Source organism: Apodemus sylvaticus, chromosome 16 (genome assembly GCF_947179515.1).
Source record: "Apodemus sylvaticus chromosome 16, mApoSyl1.1, whole genome shotgun sequence".
Lineage (NCBI taxonomy): Eukaryota > Metazoa > Chordata > Mammalia > Rodentia > Muridae > Apodemus > Apodemus sylvaticus.
The window spans coordinates 14,377,821-14,397,178 of NC_067487.1; the positions used below are offsets into that span (position 1 = coordinate 14,377,821).

Below are 19,358 nucleotides of genomic sequence, written 5' to 3' on the forward strand. Positions count from 1 at the left end.
GTCATAGTCTGATTTGGGGCAAAATTCTTTTCCATTCATTTGAAATATGTAAAATTCATTTACTTCCAAAGTCTTCCCAGAGCATTATCCTTGTATGGCATCGGGTTGGATGACTTACCTGAGGAGTTTCATCTTGTGGATTGGGTCTCGTTGAGGAGATGAAAGTGGTCTCTTCTTGACAACCACAGAGTGGCTCCTCAGTTCTATAACTTCCAATGATGGAAGTGGATTCTTCTCTATGTCTTCAGTAAGACTACAGCAGGGCACCTGCCACGGGAGCATGGAACAGACCCTTGCATAGTCAGGCCACGTTTGTGACCTATGGAGATAGTGCAGTAATTAGTGAGTGAGTGTTGCTTCAAGCCAATACATTTTCTGTAATTTGTTTCTCAGGAAAAGGTAACGAATACATGAAACAATCATTATTAGCTGTATTAGTTTGATGGCATGATTGTCACTATACAAGCAAAAGTGTCAACCTGGAGCTGACTGCTAGGAGACTGGGGGTTTGCTTAAAACACTTCAATGCAAGGAGGAAAGCTGCATTAATTATGAATCAAGTATTAGTCTGTGTCATTCCAAACCAAATAATACGTTTAATATCATCTCTTTATTTAATATGCTATCTTTTATTGTTCACCATTTTGTACATTTACTTGATCTAAAGACTAGGATTTTCAGTCATTTAAATCTGTAATCATTTTCCTCATCTCCTGTTTGCCACCACCTCTAGCTGTGTATTTTCCAAGGCAATTTCTTTTACTGTGTCCTAAAGTAAACAAGACTGTAACTCATTTAAGACAAGAGACTTAATTTCCTCTGAAGTAGCAAGTGTTATAATTTTCTCAACAATCTGGAGTTTAATTTCCTTTAGTACCTTTTTTTCCCTCTCACTTTCTCAGTTCTCTTTGTAAGGGCTTTCTTAATCAGAGAGGACAGAAGCAAAATAGAGACCCCCTTACTCATGTTTTCCTCTCTTAATTAAGAGCCCTGCAAACATTTCTCAAAGACTTTATTGTTTGTACCTTAATGAAAATGGCCCTTCAGGTTGCAGGAAGTATTGCTTTCTCTGAGTTTGTATTCTTTGTTCTGTACACAATATCTCTGTATAGGTAAGTATGCCTGGTTATTTATAGCCTTGTTGGTACAAAGTTCCCTGGAGTGTATCTATTTCAGAATTCAAGTTCACTGTCATGAACTACGGAGTTAATAATGCTTTCTCTAACAAGATGTCCACCAAGGAAGCACTGCACCTGGGCAGACTAACAAAAGTGAGTGCAACAGCTTTCATAAGTACAGTGAGAGAAACAGACAAGGGACTGCAAGAACCTCTGCTTGAGATAAAAAGCTTCAAGGGAGAAGGCTCTACGTCTCACAGCCTTTGAACATGAACCAGACACTAGACCCTGAGGTGCAACTTAAAAAGGAAAAAAAATTGGATTTCATTAAATACCACCTCTATCATTCCCAAGGAGTAGTTAGTGGGAAGATTTTCGCAGTGCATGATTAATGCTTCCTAACCCCACTGGCTCTCTAGTCTGAAGGGCAAGACTCTAAAAATTGATGAAGTATCTGTCCCTGTATGTTTGGGGTCTGCTTCATGATGATTCGGCATCTGGAGGACAGGAATGATGAAGTCTATTATACAAAGATGGAAACTAAGTACTTATTTACTTTTTCTAATTTTTTGTGTGTGAATGCACACACATGATCTCAGGCACACGTGTGTGAATGCAAATACCAGATATGGTCCTAAGTTAATCTCCATCTTCTTTATTTTTTCTCTTCATTTTTTTCTTTTATTTTATTTTCTTCCCTTTCCTTTCTTCCCTCCCTCCTTCTCTCCTTTCCTCCCTTCTTCTCTGTCTGTCTGTCTGTCTGTCTGTCTGTCTGTCTATTTCTGTTTGTCTCTGTCTCTCCGTCTCTCTCTCTCTCTCCCTCCCTCCCTTCTTTGTTCCTCCCTCTTTGTCTCTTTTTCATATACAACTATGTTAATGGAAACAGTGTTTAGAAAGAGGCAGAATCCTAGTGGAAGGAAAAGGGAAACTAGGAGGGTTACTTCTAATGTGAATGTGATCAAAATATATTACATATGTGTATGAAAATATCCAAATGAAATTAAATCTTATAGATAATTAGTATATGCTAAAGTAAATGATAAAATGATGGGGATAAAAGATACAAGAAAGAAAAATCAATAATGCCTTCAGAGTGGGCCTTAAAGAACAGAACGGGTATCTCTATAAGAAGACAATATTAGAACTCATGATGGCTGAGGCCATATGGGGATCCAGAGGCAGAAAGCTAGTTGTAAGCTAAGAAAGGAAGTCTCAGAAGAAATCAATTCTGCTATAGCTCCCGGGTCTTGAATTTATAAGTTCTAGAGCTGAAAAAATAAATTTCTGTTATTTAAAGCATTCTGTCTCTGGTGCTTTGTTGTGGAAGTCATGGCAACCTGATAGGGACAGGAATACAAATTCAATTTGAGAGTACATTAGTTTTATTCAGGAGGATTTTCACCTAGAAAAAAATGGCTTTCTTTACTAATAGCACTGTATATTGATCCTTACCAAGAAGTGTACTTTATAATGCCAGAGACGCTGCATTTCAACATTGAGGTGCCTGAAAAGGAGACTGTCCCCATAGAATATTTACATCAGCTATATCTGAGCCCTATGACACGAACTTTCCCCAATGTAAAGATTTTCAGGCTATCACATACTTACTGCCCATTTTTTTCCATTTGCATATGTCCACATATTGTAGCAGATATTAAAATGAAGCTTAAGAAGCTACATTAGTGTCTTCTGTGGTTATTACACTGTAGCACAAAAATGTTTGTCAAGTGTATGTCATATGATTGTACACTTGTCATCGGTTCATTTTGCATTCCTTTTCCAGACTACAATTGACACCTACTTGATCATTTTAAAATGTCAATCCATTTTAATCATCTCGCATTGAGCTTTAGCGTTCTAACACTTTGAAACAGCAGCAATGCAGACACTTTATTCAAAGTATGATTGAGTAAATAATTATGTTTGGTCCCAAGCATCTAGCGTTTGTCATATTCCATCATATATCTTGGTTACTGGAAATCTATAGCATTATGTCCAACATTAATCAAGTCTTCGGTGCTCAGAGTCAGAATAAGTATTGATAGAACTAGCTGCCTGTGCCCTGGACCACCTGCTGCCCAACCTGCTTGCCCACAGAATCAAAGCCACAGACACTGGGAGAAGGTGAGAAGAGCTGCATCAAGCTCCTGTGAACACTGCTGCAAGTTCTTTTAATGCTCTCCACCCATGCCCCATTGGTCCCTAGCAAGCATCAGTTCCAAACAGCAGTTCCCAATTGGCTGGCATTGTTTATGTCAGTAATTCTTATTCCCTCAAGCAGTCTTCAATTAGGTCCTCCTGCAGGAGCTGCCTTTGAGGCTATGAGTCCCCACAGCATTTATGTAGAGGCAACTAAGTCATTCTTCTCACAGCAGCTGAGTCTGAAAAGGCATGTGTTCTGCATTTGAGGTAAATTTTTCTGTTTGTAACACTTAATCACTGTGATGGTGCAAAGGAAGTGGACAGTGATGCTAAGTAAACCCCCAAAAGAACAATTCAAATCACAGTGCTTGACGATTTAAACGTTTTAAAACTTGTATTTCCACCTCCTTTTCTGCAGAATTTCAAAAGTAGGCACATTGGACACATCTCTAGCTCATGACAGGAATCTCAACATTATATAAACAGAAGAATCCCAAAGTAAGAGTTATTCCTGAAAAATTGTGACTCCTCCTACTTTTTAGAATGTCTGGCCCATATCTTCTGAGGAGTGATATCCATGTTCAAGTTTTCATTCAGTTACTCAGCTGGTAATACTTTGATTATGTCCACTTATGAGTGCCTCTCAGCCCCAAATTCCTTAGCTGTAAAATGAAGAAGGCAATTTATCAGCCTTCACAGTGTTTTCTTCCGGGAGAATAAAATATAGTCTACTTATTATATAAACTGATAACATAATTCCTCGATGGTAGGGTTTAGGAGAAGGGTTTTATTGGATATTGGACAGACAGACAGACACACAGACACACAGACACACAGACACACAGACAGATACACACACACAGAGAGAGAACACCCAGAGGCATCTGGAAGAGTCCAGAGCAGAGAGAGGAAGAAGTATATTGAATATGACCTGCAAATTGGACCTGACCATGAGAGGATAAAGAGGAGAGAGAGAGAGAGAGAGAGAGAGAGAGAGAGAGAGAGAGAGAAGATGGAGAGACAGAGGGTGCACATATTAAGAAATTAGCAAGGTAATAAGGAGAATGAGTTCCTGGGGGTAGGGAAACCCATGAGCTGAAGAGAGCTGAGGGCAGAGGAGAAGAGAAGGAGGAAGAAGGCTAGCAAGGACATTGAAATGAATGACAGGTACTTGTGACACTGAAAGAGCTCTGAGACCATCATGCCCTTTGATATGCTAATAGGCTCCACTGTGGCAGTGATAAGGGAAATGACACCTCTTGGTAAAGGGAACAAGCTTCAGAAATTCCTAAGGAATTACATCTAAGCTGACCCCATTTCTGGATACTTGAACTATCTTTTGGCGTTTACAGGATTGAGCCTCTTTTAGACCCTCTTTTGTACCATGTGTGGAACATTAACAACTGCTATCATTTCATAATTACATTGTTGCACATCTTCTTAGCAATATGTATGTAAAGGTATCATACCCACACGGGATCAGGTCCTGCTTAAGCACAGCTGTGTAAGAGATTTTGTTCAATCTTGGTATCAATTCATTGTTTCAAACTTTAGCAATTTCATCAAATTTAGATGGCATGAGAAATAAAAAAAAAACAGCAATATAAAGATATTGTGAGATTTAAAAAGTAAATATCCATAGGAAATAAAACCATTTTGTATACTTCAATATACTAATTAATTACAACCCAACAAATTTTAGCATAAAGATTCATATAATACCTACAGTAGTAGGAAGTGTAGCTAATTGACCCATTCAGTGCAGAATGGTTTAATCATCCATTCGTTCATGAAATTATGTTAATATAAAATCAGGTTCCCAAGCAGCTATCTTGTCTCTGCCTTTTGTTACTCCTTTCTTCATTATCTTGATTCCTTACAACAACCCATGGTGAGACAACCGTGTGAGTCACTGCCCTAAGTGTAGACTTAATCAGCTCACAAATCAGCAATGCCACATTTCTTCCAGCAAAACTCTGTTGCTTACTTGGTACACACATTAACACATTCAATCCTCTATCTCTAAATTGCTACCAATTCTATTATGTCAAGGGAGCCCCTGAGATGGGACTAAACAGACATGTATCTCTTGATCAATAAACAGTTAAGCTTAATGAAATCTACTATCTGTTATGGATTGAAAAACAGAAGAAGAAAAGACCTACTACTAAACAAAATAATAAAATAATTCTTCCTGTACAGTTTAGAAAGCAAAGGGTTAACTTTGAATCTAAGAGGTGTTAGCATATCGCACATAAAACATGCTTTAGAGGTCCATCTGTCTCTGGTACTTCTGAATAAAGAGTATCTGTTAGCTTTCAGGTCAGAGTGGCTTTTTGTAGTCATTCACAAACCAATTATTCCCCTTTTCCTTTTGCCTTATCTATCCTTTTTTTTTTCTACAGATGTTAACATAGACCCAAATATTGGTCGAATTTAGATTATACCTTTGCATATGTGTGTGAGTTTATGCTAAACTCCTAAGATAATGATTACATACACATACACACAAACACACACATATATATATACATATACACATACATATATATACACATCATACACACATACACATATACAAATACTAGAGTCATACAATAAGTTTTTCTGACATTCTCTTGTATTTTCAAAACACTAGCCAAGTTCCTGGATTCCCTTGCCCTGTTGCAAAAACAAACAAACAAAAAAACTGCAACACTGATAGTCTCCAACTACTGTTTCAGTTAATGCCAACCTGAACCCAGTGAGCTCAACTGGATAAAATCTGCGATTAATGTCAACAGTTTCCCTCTTGATTCCTTTATTGGAACAGCCACACCATGACACAAAACATATTCATTCTATACCAAGCAATTGCAATCTCAAATGACCAAAGAAGAGGAGGAACCATTAGGAAAATGAAAGACCAGTTAGACAAGAACTCTGAAATTGTAAGCTGTACTCAAAGCCGCATGCTTTCTGTTCTATATTTACTGTATATTTCTGTTACATAAAATACAAGTTATTTCCAGAGTGGTTATACCAGTTTGCAATCCTAGCAGCAATGAAGGAGTCTTCCTCTTCCTCCACATCCTTAACAGCATGTGCTGCCATTGAGTTTTTGATCTTAGCCATTCTGATTGGTATAAGATGGATTTTCAGGGTTGTTCTGATTTTCATTTCCCTGATCACTAAATGTTAAAGATTTCTTTAAGTGATTATTAGCCATTCCTCTGTTGATAATTCTTTGATTAGCTCTGTACTGCATTTTTAATTGGATTATTTGGGTTTTTTGGAGTCTAGTTTTTTGAGTTCTTTGTATTGTTTGGATATTAGCCATCTATCAGATGTAGGGTTAGCGAAGGACTTTTTCCAATCTGTAGGTTGCTATTTTGTCCTATTAACTATGTCCTTTGCCTTACAGAAGCTTTGCAATTTCATGAGGCCCCTTTTTCAATTGTTGATTTTAGAGACTGAGCCATTGGTGTTCTTTCAGGAAATTTTTCCCTGTGTCAATGCATCTGGAGTTATTTCCCAGTTTCGAGTCTATTAGATTCAGTGTGTTTGCTTTTATGCTGAGGTCCTTGATCCACTTGGACTTGAGCTTTGTAAAAGGTGATAAATATGGATCAATTTCTATTCTACTACTTGCAGATTGACAGACATGCATCATTTGTTAAATATGCTTTCTTTTTTTCCACTAGATGGTTTTGGCTTTTTTCGTCAAAGATCAAATGTCCATCAGTGTGTGGGTTTATTTCTGTGTCTTCAATTCTATTCCATTGATCTAGCTGTCTGACTCTATACCCATCCAATGCCATTTTTACCACTATTGTTCTGTAGTACATCTGGAGGTCAGAGGTGGTGATTCCCCAGAAGTTCTTTTGTTGTTGTTGTTTTCCCTATCCTGGGTGTTTTTGTTTTTGTTTGTTTTTTTTTTCCATATGAAGTTGAGAATTGCTCTTTTCACGTCTGTGAAGAATTGTGTTGGAATTTTGAAGGGGATTGTGTTGAATCCATATATTGCTTTTAGTAAGATGGCCATTTTCATTATGTTAATCCTGTAATCCATGAGCATGGGATATCTTTCCATCTTCAGGAGTCTCATTCAGTTTCTTTCTGCAGGAACTTGAAGATCTTGTATATAAATTTTTCACTTGCTTGGTTATAGTTACACCGAGATTTTATACTATTTGTGGCTATTGTGAAGATTGTGGTTTCCCTAATTTTTTTCTCAGCTCATTTATCATTTGAATAAAGGAAAGCTACTAATTTGTTTGAGTTAATTTTATATCTATCTACTTCATGGAGGTTATCACCTGTAAGAGTTCTTTGGTAGAATTTTGGGGGTTACTTAAGTATGCTATCATATCATCTGCAAATAGTGATATTTTGACTTTATCCTTACCAATTTGTATTCCTTTGATCTCCTTTTATTTTCTAATTGCTCTACCTAGAACTTTGAGTACTACATTGAATAGATAAGGAGAGAGTTGGCAGCCTTGTCTTGTCCCTGATTTCAGTGGGGTTACTTCAAGTTTCTCTATAGATTTCTCAGAAAATTGAAAATAGTTCTACCTGAAGACCCAGCTATAACACTCCTGGTCATATACCCAAAAGATGTTCTACCATACCATAAGGACACATGTTCCATTATATTCATACCAGCCTTATTTATAATAGCTAGAAGCTGAAAACAACCAAACCCTCAACTGAAGAATGGATACAGAAAATGTGGTTCATTTACACAGAATAATATTCAGTTACTAAAAATGAGGACATCATGAATTTTGCCAGCAAATGGATGGACTTAGAAAATATCATCCTGTGGAGAAAGAGGAACACTCCTCCACTGCTGGTGGGGTTGCAAATTGGTACAACCATTCTGGAAATCAGTCTGGTGGTTCCTCAGAAAACTGGGCACCTCACTTCCAAAAGATCCTGCTATACCACTCCTGGGCATATACCCAGAGGATTCCCCAGCATGTAATAAGGATATATGTTTCACTATGTTCATAGCAGCCCTATTTATAATAGCCAGAATCCGGAAAGAGCCCAGGTATCCCTCAACAGAAGAATGGATGCAAAAAAAAAAATGTGGTATATATACACAATGCAGTACTATTCAGCCATTAGAAACAATGAATTCATGAAATTCTTAGGCAAATGGATGGAGCTGGAAAACATCATACTAAGTGAGATAACCCAGTCTCAGAAGATCAATCATGGTATGCACTCACTAATAAGTGGATATTAGCCTGGAAAACTGGAATACCCAAAACATAATCTACACATCAAATGAGGTTCAAGAAGAACAGAGGAGTGACCCCTGGTTCTGGAAAGACTCAGTGTAGCAGTATAAGGCAAAACCAGAACAGGGAAATGGGAAGGGGCGGGTGGGAGAACAGGGGGAGGGAATGGAGCTTATGTGACTTTTGGGGAGTGGGGGACCAGAAAGGGGGAAATCATTTGAAATGTAAATAAAAAATATATCGAATAAAAAAAAGAAAAGAAAATATCATCCTGAGCAAGGTAACCCAGGCCCAAAATTACATGCATGGTCTATACTCACTGATAAGTGGATATTAGCCCCAAAATACACAATACCCATGATATAATTCAGAGTCTATAAAATTTAACAAAAAGGAAGGCCCAAATGAGGATACTCCAGTCCCATTTAGAAGGGACAAGGAAATAATCATGCAAGATAGAGGGAGGGAGGGACCTGGGTGGAAGAGAGAAGAGGGAGGGGAAAAGAGGGCAAAATCAGGTATGGGAGAAGAAAGGAGAGAATCCCAGAGGATCAGGAGAATGAATGGAATTATGCAGCTCTGGGGGGGGGGGCGGGGGGGAGAGGATCTCTAGAAAGTCCCAGAGACCTGTGTTGTGACAGGCTCCCAGATATCAATGGAGATGACCTTAGCTGAAATGCCCAAAGGTGGGGAGATCAAACCTAAAGAGACCACCTTCAGTAGACAGACAGGACCCCCCATGGAGAGATGGGCTATCACCTACCTTAAAAACTGTTGACCCAGAATTGTTCCTGTTTAAAAGAAACACAGGGATGAAAATGGAGCAGAGACTGAAGGAAAGGCCATCCAGTGACTGGACCAACTTGGGATCCATCCCAAGGAGAGGCAGCAAACCCTGACACGATTACTAATGTCATGTGCTTGCAGACAGGAGCCTAACGCGGCTGTCCTCAGAAAGATTCTACCAGCAGCTGATGAGAGATGTAGATACTCATAGCCAACCATCATGTTGAGGTCAAGAACCCCAATGGAAGGGTTATGAAGAGAATTGAAAGTCTGAAGGGGGTGGCAACCCCATAGGGAAAACAACAGAACCAACTATCACAGACCCATCAGGGCTCCCAGAGACTAAGCCACCAACCAAAGATCATTCATGGGCTGGTCCATGGCCCCTGGCACATATGTAGCAGAGAACTGGCTTGTCTGGCCTCAGTGGGAAAGGATGTACCTAATCCTGTAAAGACTTGGTGCCCTAGGGAAGGGGAAATGGGGTAAAGAACTCTGGAAGGGGAAACTGTGAAGGGGGTCAGCATTTGGAATATAAATAAATAAGATAATTTGATATGAATAAATAAATAAATAAATAAATACAATTAATTGGTTTTCTTAGGATAACACAAATATCATTCTGAAGTAAGATTCTGACATGGTTCTCACTGTGCTACAGTTGGGGGTGTACAGAGGACAGGTCATAGCTTGGATGTGAAATGTATACATACTGCCTCCTTAGGCTCATCTGCTTCAACAATTGGCGTCCAGCTGGAGGTTCTTTTTTGAGACAGCAGAAGCTTAAACTATCTCATAGCTAACCGAAGAAGTTCACGGCATACAGCCTGTGGAGATGAATTACAGTTCTTGTCACAGATGGAGACCTCAGTTTCTGATACACTAAGAAGTAGAAAGTGTTTCCCATAATTGCCCACCATCCTTCTCTCATAAATTCCCCAAAACTAGGAGCTAAAATAAACCTCTCTTTCATTAATCTACTTCTGTCTGATGTTATCTTACAAACACGAGATGATTCAGCCAACCCAGAGCTAAATTCTGGAAGTTCTAGAGAGAATATTTTTCTTGTATTTTCACTCTGTAGAGTATCCTCATCTTTGGTTTATGTTCTCTCCTTTCATCCACACCCTTGGTTTTGCCCTATCCTGCCACTTACGTGTTGATTCTAATTCTTCAGGTGATGTCATTTTTCTAAAGATGCTAAAAATATGTTTGGGGCCATACACACACAATATAGTATTTGTTATAAGAAAGATCCCCTTCTTTGTAGTCAAATGATTAGCAAGCTTAATTCTATCCCTCATTGCCATTTGTTTTGTTTTTTATAAACCTATTATCCTAAAAAAAATTGTGAGGATTAAGACTGAGATATCTATGAAAGGAGAGAAATAGACTAGCTAGCTTATGCCTGTGTGTAATCAGATCTTCTGAAAATAAAGTTTTGACAGCCCAATTATAGGAAAAAGCTAGAACAAAGAATTTTTCATACAATGAACAGACTATTTTTAAAGCCTGTACAACAAGGTCTAGCTCCTTTTATAGCCAAATCATAATTTCATTTCCTCATTAATAATGGAAGCAAGACTATAATCAGTCTCAAAAGGAGTACTAAAGAACAGATCATCACATTTTTGAAAATACTTTTTCCAAAAAATATCTGGAAAGTTCAATTAACTAGGCCAATAAGAAATTTCTTATTTCTTAAGAAATACACATGTGACTTGCTTGTGCTCCATCTCATTTTTCCAAAAATAATTTTAATGAAGTTCAGTTTTCTACAGACAAGAGATAAGACAAGCTTGCAAGAGACTTCAACACACAGAAAACACAGATCAGTATGGATTGTCATACCCACGGCTATGTATGGAACAGAAGTTTTGAAATAGAAGAAAGCCTGGAAACTAAAACACAAGTTGCATCATATCCAAGAATCTATACTTACTAAAGAAATATTAATGTTGAACAGTAAAAAAAAATTGAAAAATACATTAAAGTATGAAGTGTGAGAGGGTTTATTCAAGCCAGAGCAAGGAAATGCAAATTCAATTGTACCAATGCCTCCCCAAGTGTGTGCATGTGTGTGCCAAGAGAAGGCACATGCTCTAAAAAGAGATTCAGTGTTCAAATTGGAACCAACTTATCTTGGCTTACCAGCTGTGCCTTAAAGGAGAACAATCTGCTAAGGAATGTAGGTTAGTAGTTTAACACACATCACTACTCTAAAGCAAACTAGTGGTCTTACTCTCTTATCCTGAAATAATCTTGGTCTGAAGTCTGAGACATGTATAGGAAATGCATCTGTTATCTTTCCTGGAACATTTCCAAGTTAAGTAACATCTAAGGATGTATGAGTATGTTATCTTACCATGATGAAGTGATGGAATCCTTTTCACTTCTTCATCAAAAAGCTTTACAAGTGCCTAAGATTTTGTCTGGAATAAATGTCTTTGCATTGTTGACTGGGAACATTTTTAAAATCAAATATTTCTGAGATTGTATTTTAGAATCATAAAACTAGTGCTAAAAATGATAACAGAAATGAAACAACAGAAATAGTTCCAACTTATTGGCTAAGTGCAACCATGGTAACTTAGGAATTTTAAGTTTATCTTCCAGACAACCCAAACAAAACAGTTCTTTAAGGCTTTTAAATATGATGTAATTGATTGGAATATGGAAGTACAGTTTAAAAAACACACTCTAAGGGCAGCACAGACTAAAATACTGAGTGCAAGACTAGAGATGTGATCGGTTGAAGAATTGCTAGCTTGGCATTCATGACGCCCTGGATTCAGTCCAAGAAGAAGGAAGAACAAAGTATGAATATGCTGGTCCTTCTTAGAAGGGAGAACAAAATACCCACAGGAGGAGGCACAGAAACAAAGAGTAGAGCAGAGACTGAGGGGAAGACCATCCAGAGACTACTCCTCCTAGTGACTCATTCTACATACAGTTACAAAACCCAGACACTCTTGTGGATGCCAACAAGTGCTTGCTGACAGGAGCCTGATTTAGCTGTCTCCTGAGAGACTTTGTCAGTGCTTGATAAATACAGAGGTGGATGCTCTCAGCCAACCATTGGGCTGAGCACAAGGTCCCCAATGGAGGAGCTAGAGAAATGACCAAAGGAGCTAGAGGTTTGCAGCTCCATAGGAGGAACAACAATATGAACCAACCAGTAACCCTAAGAACACCCATGGGCTAAACCACCAACCAAAGTGGTACATATGGAGGGACTCATGGCTCCAGTCACATATGTAGGAGAGGATGACCTTGTTGGACATCAGTGAGAGGATATGCCCTTGGTCCTGTGAAGGCTTGATGCCTCAGTGTAGGGGAATACCAGGACAGGGAAGTGAGAGTGGCTGGGTTGGTGAGGGGGGGAAGATAGGGGTTTTCAGAGGGGAAACAAGGAAAAGGGATAGCATTTGAAATGTAAATAATATCTAATAAAATAATTTTGTCATTACAAGATAAAAAGTTGGTAGATGAATGAAAGGTGATAAAAAATAGAAGTAATTGAGTTATAGATAATTAGATGATAGAAATTTGAAAGGTAGTTGTTAGGAGAGAGAGAGACAGAGAGGCTGAATAGCCAGGGAATGATATTACAACTTAATGTGTGCCTGGAGACCTGTTGGTACAATCCTCAGTCTGAAAGTGGATTGGACTTCTGATTCCAAGAAGCTGGAACAGATGACTATTCCAGCTCTAGAAACATGCAGACTCACATATACATCAAGGTAAGGAAAATTCAGACAACAAATCCCCTTATACACCTCGTTCTGAGTATTGATACTCAGAATTAGATGGTGTTGAAAATCTTCTCAGTTAACTCAAATACACATGTTGGTTTGTCATTGTTACATAGAGATGGAGTCTACACATAGTCATTATTGTCTTAAAAATATAACCTGAGCAAACAAAACCTTTAAAAGGTCATGTTCTTTTTAGATAAAAAGAGAAAAATTCTGTATTATATTAGTTAAGGATAAGACCATATGTAATAAAATTACCAAAAGCCAAAGGAATAATTAACACAGTTCTCAGAGGGTGCTTAGATACATAGATAAGGTAAGCAGGAAGGAAAATATGTTTCTAGTATGCAACATCCTACTCCTGAAGCTACACAGTCTTTACAAAGATTCAAGTGAATGCTTCTTCATTATTAAATTGTAGGTTTATAGATATCTTTAGTGCATACTCTATAAAACATACACTTAAGGAAAATGTGTTTATGGTTAGAAAAAATCTTAATTAGACTCTCATAGAATCACTGGGAATGTTGACTACCAAATGTCAATGTTTGAAATGTTCCTTAGAAACTGGAATACTATTAAGAAAACAGAGGACTCAGAGATGTATTTCAGAGTAATTCAGAGATGCTGGGTGTGGGATTGCTGATAAGAGATCTTGCTTTCAATCTTTCTTGCTTGCTCTCTCACACTCCTTCCCTCTGTCAAGCTCTCTCATTTTAATTTTCTCTTAACATAACTTTCAATATCAACAAAACAGTAAACGTCATCAACATAACATCAAATACCTATTTAGGCTGTTTGGAAAATCCCAGTTAATTGGAGAGGACAGTGAGACACTGGAGAGTGCTTATTTGATAAAGACAAGGGGTGTGGCTGAGTCAGCAGGAGCCACACTTGCTCATGGATGTTGGGAATCTTTCATCACAGCTTTCTGAGTTATATTCCAAGGAACAAATATTTCTTTGATGTCAGGGAACATTTTCTCTTTATAACAGGAAAAGATTTTGTTCTTTAAGAAGAAATTTATATCCTCATGTTCAGATACACAATCATATATATGTTCATACACATAATATTTTGTATGTTTTTAAGTTTGTTTGATTAATGAATGTATCCCCTTGAACTATAAAGATCCTTCTCTAATATTATTATAAAACTTTGTTCTTCATTCAAAATTATTTCTATATGTATACATTTAGTTAAAGTTTTAATAATCAGTAAAACTGTATCATTTGTGTTATATTTAGTCTGGTATACACATATATGCATGTATTTTAAATACACATATACACTTGTTTGGGGGCATGAGTGTTGGGCAGAGTTGATAATGAGTAACTTCTGTCTGAGTGTAACCTTGACGGCTGCAGTTATATATTTAGACACACAATAAAGTTGTAGGACTGATTTTCTCCAACTTAAACATAACCATGGTCCCAGCAAAGAAGATTCAGAGTACATATATTCCTTTCAGTTAAGCCCTGCCAGAGCCCTACAAATACAGAGGTGGATGCTCACAGCCTACCATTGCACTCCCCAATGGAGGAGTTAGAGAAAGGACTGAAGGAGCTGAAGCAGTTTTCAATCCCATAGGAAGAACAGCAATACCAACCAACCAGATCCCCCCCCAGAGCTCCCAGGGACTAAGCCCCCAACCAAGGAGGACACACAGCTCTGACTGCATATGTATCAGAGGATGGCCTTGTCAGACATCAATGGGAGGAGAGGTCCTTGGTCCTATGAATGTTTAATAGATGGGGAGGTGGGAGTGGGGGGTGGCTGGAGGAACACCCTCATAGAAGCAGGGGGAGGGGATTTCTGGGAGAGGGGGAAACCAGGTCAGGGGATAACACTTGAAATGTAAATAAATTAAAATTTTAAAAAAGAAGAATATCAGCAGACCAGAGTGTCAGTCAGAACTCTCTGAGTCCCAGGAAAGGAAGTCAGTCTGCCAGACAAATGAGTTCTCAAGTCTATATAAAGATGCTCCAATATGTTTATAGCAGCCTAATAATAGCCAGATGGAAAAAATCCAGATGTCCTTCAACAAAGGAATGGATACAGAAAATATGTTACATTTACACAATGGAGTACTACTCAGCTATTAAAAACAATGAATTCATGACATTCTTAGGCAAAGGGATAGAGCTAGAAAATATAATCCTGAGTGAGGTAACCCAATCATAAAAGAACATACACGGTATGCACTCACTGATAAGTGGATTAGCCCAGAAGTTCACAATACCCAAGATATAATTCACAGACCACATGAAGCTCAAGAGAAGGAAGACCAAAGTGTGGATACTTTGGTTCTTCTTAGAAGGAGGAACAAAATACTCAAGGGAAAAGATTCAGAGACAAAGTGTGGAGCAGAGACTGAAGGAAAGACCATCCAGAGACTGCTCTACCTGGAGATCCATCCCCTATACAGTTACCAAACCCAGACACTATTGTAGATGCCAACAAGTGCTTGCTTTCAGGAGCCTGAAAAGAAAGGGTTTTGAGAGAGAGAGAGAGAGAGAGAGAGAGAGAGAGAGAGAGAGAGAGAGAGAGAGAGAGAGAAAGACTCAAGTGAACTCCTGGCAATACCTCAGTGAAGGCTAACACTGTATGAAGAGACCAATTAATAAAATCATCATCTCAGTGCATCTCCACCTGAGGCAGAGACAAAGTAAGCAGTACGGAATGGCATTTCCTGCCCTATTGTTATTTGCTGCACAATGGAGTGCCCATCACTGAAAGACGGTGAAGGAGCTCATGAGAACCCACACAACAGCCTCCGTGCTCTGTCATGAGAACCCACACAACAGCCTCCGTGCTCTGCTTTGTGTGGACATGGACGATAAATGACACAGGGTTCTGCTGCAGTGAGAACAGCATTGGGCATCATACAAGCAAAGCTTCTTAAATGGATTTATCATATTCAATTAGATGCAGGAATAATAAATGGTCCTTTCAGATGTGAGTCAATTTACCAATACTTCTTCAGTGAGACTCTAATAGCTAACCTCTTTCAGTCACATAAAATGACGACAGGTGAAAGCAAATACACTTTCTTATTTATAATTGCTCCAGAAAGAAAAACTGTGCGCTAATAGACTTCTGTGCACAAATTAATAAAACACACTTCAAACTAATATCTTGGGAAGTATTTTCAAAATGAATGGGAAAATCAATAGTTGTAAAATAGTTTCTAAAAAGTCAATGTAACAACCAGCTAGGACAAGTGTATGTATTTTAGTTTATTACATGAAAATGATAAAATTAAAAGTGCAATTATATGTATGTATACAGTAGATCCAATTCAAATATACATAAATGTATGCATATCATGTATTATTTTGAAAAGATTATATAAGATTGCATTTGGTTTTTAAACCCTAATTCAGTTTTAAAACACTTTATAAATAATAAAAATATCATATTTTATTTACTTTGTAAGTGTTCCCATCCCTCAGTATGTAAATACATATGCATATAAGTCCATTGAGTACAATGTTATCCATTAAGATAGAAACTCAGTGTGGTCTTCCTATGTTTCAAGACATGTGGGCTAGAGATGCAAGTCAGCATGAGATACAGCACAGCACAAACTGAGCATGCACACGATCTTGCATTCTATCCATAGCACCACAGGGAAAATAACAGACATGACTCTTTCTCACGATTCAAAGGTTTAAGAGCAGATACAGCTCTAACTCTCCTTCCATGTGTAAGCATTTGTTTCAGCATGCCTCAAGGTGAGTGACTGAAAGAAATCATGGGAGCAAAGCTATATGGTCTCAGAGACTTGCTGGGTTGATTTCGTAGTACTGCTCTTGTGTACAGTTGTGACACGTGCTCGGCGATGTGAGTTTCTGGCCCTTTCAGAGTAAGCTGTTTGTCTCCTGACAGAGGACAATTGCTCATGAGAGTGAACTCAAGTTCTTGCTCTGTTTCCTGGAGAGCTACTTAAGTAAATTCTGGTGAGATGAGTTAGGTGTGAGTTGATGGACCGATTTCAAATTTTTCATTCCTCTCCAACAAGAGTTTAAAATGTGGCTGTTCCAATCAACACCCCTGGCTAACTTCATCAGAGTCAGTTTCGATTGCCCATTTATAACAAAAAGGTAAAATATGATCTATTAAGATATCAAGACAGAAATTCAGAGACTACATCCCTACAACTTTACCGTTGATTTTATTATAAATTATTAACATCTTACTATCCCTAAATTATTGTTTTAGGATTAAAGTAAAAAGCATATATAGAATACTTCAATATGTGATGTTTCAAATATCTACTGATGCTTCACCACTGTAATCCTCTAATGCCAAGGACCAGCCTCAGCTTGGAGAGGCGTTCTTGAGAACACAGGTATTTGAGACCAGCAGAAAAATGACTGGAAGGCAAATTGTGGGGTAGAAGCTGATAGACTATGTTCTGCCCGAGACAGCTTTCCAGATAGCCCTCTACTTGATGCAGCTCACTCTTGCTAAAAAAGAAAAAAATAAAAAAAAATCGCTGGATAAAGTCCAGTCTTCTTTTTTACATATCAATTCAATCATTCACCCTTGGTCCAAATTTTATTATTCCACAGATAAGCATCCCCTGCACCAGCTCTCTGATTCTTGGAAAAAGACAGCAAGCACTTTCTTTTTCTTTTTTTCTAACATTACAAATGAATTGAGAAATCTGCCTGCCTTTGTAATCACAGACAATAAGCTAGCTGGGTGGGGATCTTGCTCTGGAATCACCACTCCCTAAATCTCTTTAGCTCGTTCCTCAATAATTACAGAGTCAGGACTAGCGGGTTCACAGTGCAGCTGCCTCTGTTCGTTTATGTCAGTGAAATTCTTCATATGATTCATATTGCATCCTTGCATTTTGCATAGCTGAGAAATTGTATTTTTTGAACTTCTATCTTAAGTTCTTTCCCACAGCCTTAAGGTTTGTCCTGTAGGCCACTGTGTCCTACCACTTTTCTGAGACGTGAGACAGATTCTGACTTCCCAGTCTTTGAGTGTCATAGAATCGTTAACCATGGCAGAGAGGGCATTCCTCAAAGGAAGAACATGAAACTATGTGCATTATTATGCAAATGGGCCTTAAGCTCACAGCATCCGTCAACAATCATGGAGGCTCACGCCTTCCTGGCTGTATTCCAGGAGCAGGAACCATGTCACTCTGTCCCTTGCATGGCTAAGCAGGATTCACCACCCTAAAATTGGAGAAAGGCAGCATGACCAATAATTTTTATACCCACGTAAAATGTGCTGAAGCAGTGGAAATAGTATGATGTCAGAAAAAAAAAGAGGGTAACCAAAAAATATTTGGTGTTGGGAAGGAAAGTCAATACTAAAGGAAAGGGAGAAAGGAAAGAAGAATAATATAGAGGATAATGCCTCGAGCATTCATTATTGTACATTTATCTAAAGTTATACACAAAACATTTACATATATATGTGTACATGTATGTGTGGAGAGACAGAGAGAGAGACAGACAGAGAGAAACAGAGAGAGACAGAGATTAACAGAGAAAGACAGAGAGAAGGGGAGAGAGAGAGAGAGACAGAGAGAGACAGAGAGAGAGGGGAGGGAAAGAGAGTGATTAAATAAAGCTATGCCACTTAGGCTACAATGCTACAGAACTCCCACAAGAAGCGTAGATAATCTAATAAAAATTCCATTTCCAGGAATAGGAAACCTCCATTCACAAGGGACTTAGAAAAGCTAGATGTGCCCTGACAGCCTCCTTGAGTTCTGGCTTTCATGTTGTCTGAAAGTACCATGCAAGTTGCCAAGACAAAGAACCAATCAATACTTCTACCCAGCCGTGACACTATATGGACTATATGAGACCAAAGAGATATAACAATGACCACCATGGCAAGATAGCTTTAAGGATACAATAGTGATACCCATATCTCGGTGGCAACCAACAGCTGTCAAATTTGACTTAAGGCCCATTGAGAAGAAGGGACGTTGTGCTAGTACTAGAAACCTCCCTGAGGCTAATAGTGCTATGTATCCTAGGAAAAAAAACTGTTACTCTCACTTTAAGAGACCAGAATAATTCCTAATTGTACTGTAAAATGTATCCTTATACCTACAAACAAGTGGTTTATCCCTTATCAAAGAAGATTCTTTTGCAGTAAATGGAGACTGTTACATTAAACGATATGTCCTAATGTGGAAATTGACAGATCATGATGAGCCCATCCACTAACAGATACAACTAGAATACAACTATACCTCCTGCTCACTAAACATCAAAGGGGGGGGGGGTCTCTTGGAAACAACATGTAGGCTGTACAAATATCACTTCAAAAATATGGCTACATAA

General features: G+C 38.3%; 1 pseudogene; it reads left to right on the forward strand.

The window, feature by feature from the left end:
- Window positions 1-1,193: 1,193 nt before the first annotated feature.
- LOC127667097 (BMP/retinoic acid-inducible neural-specific protein 1-like) overlaps window positions 1,194-19,358 on the forward strand; it is a 36,236-nt pseudogene continuing 18,071 nt past the window's right edge.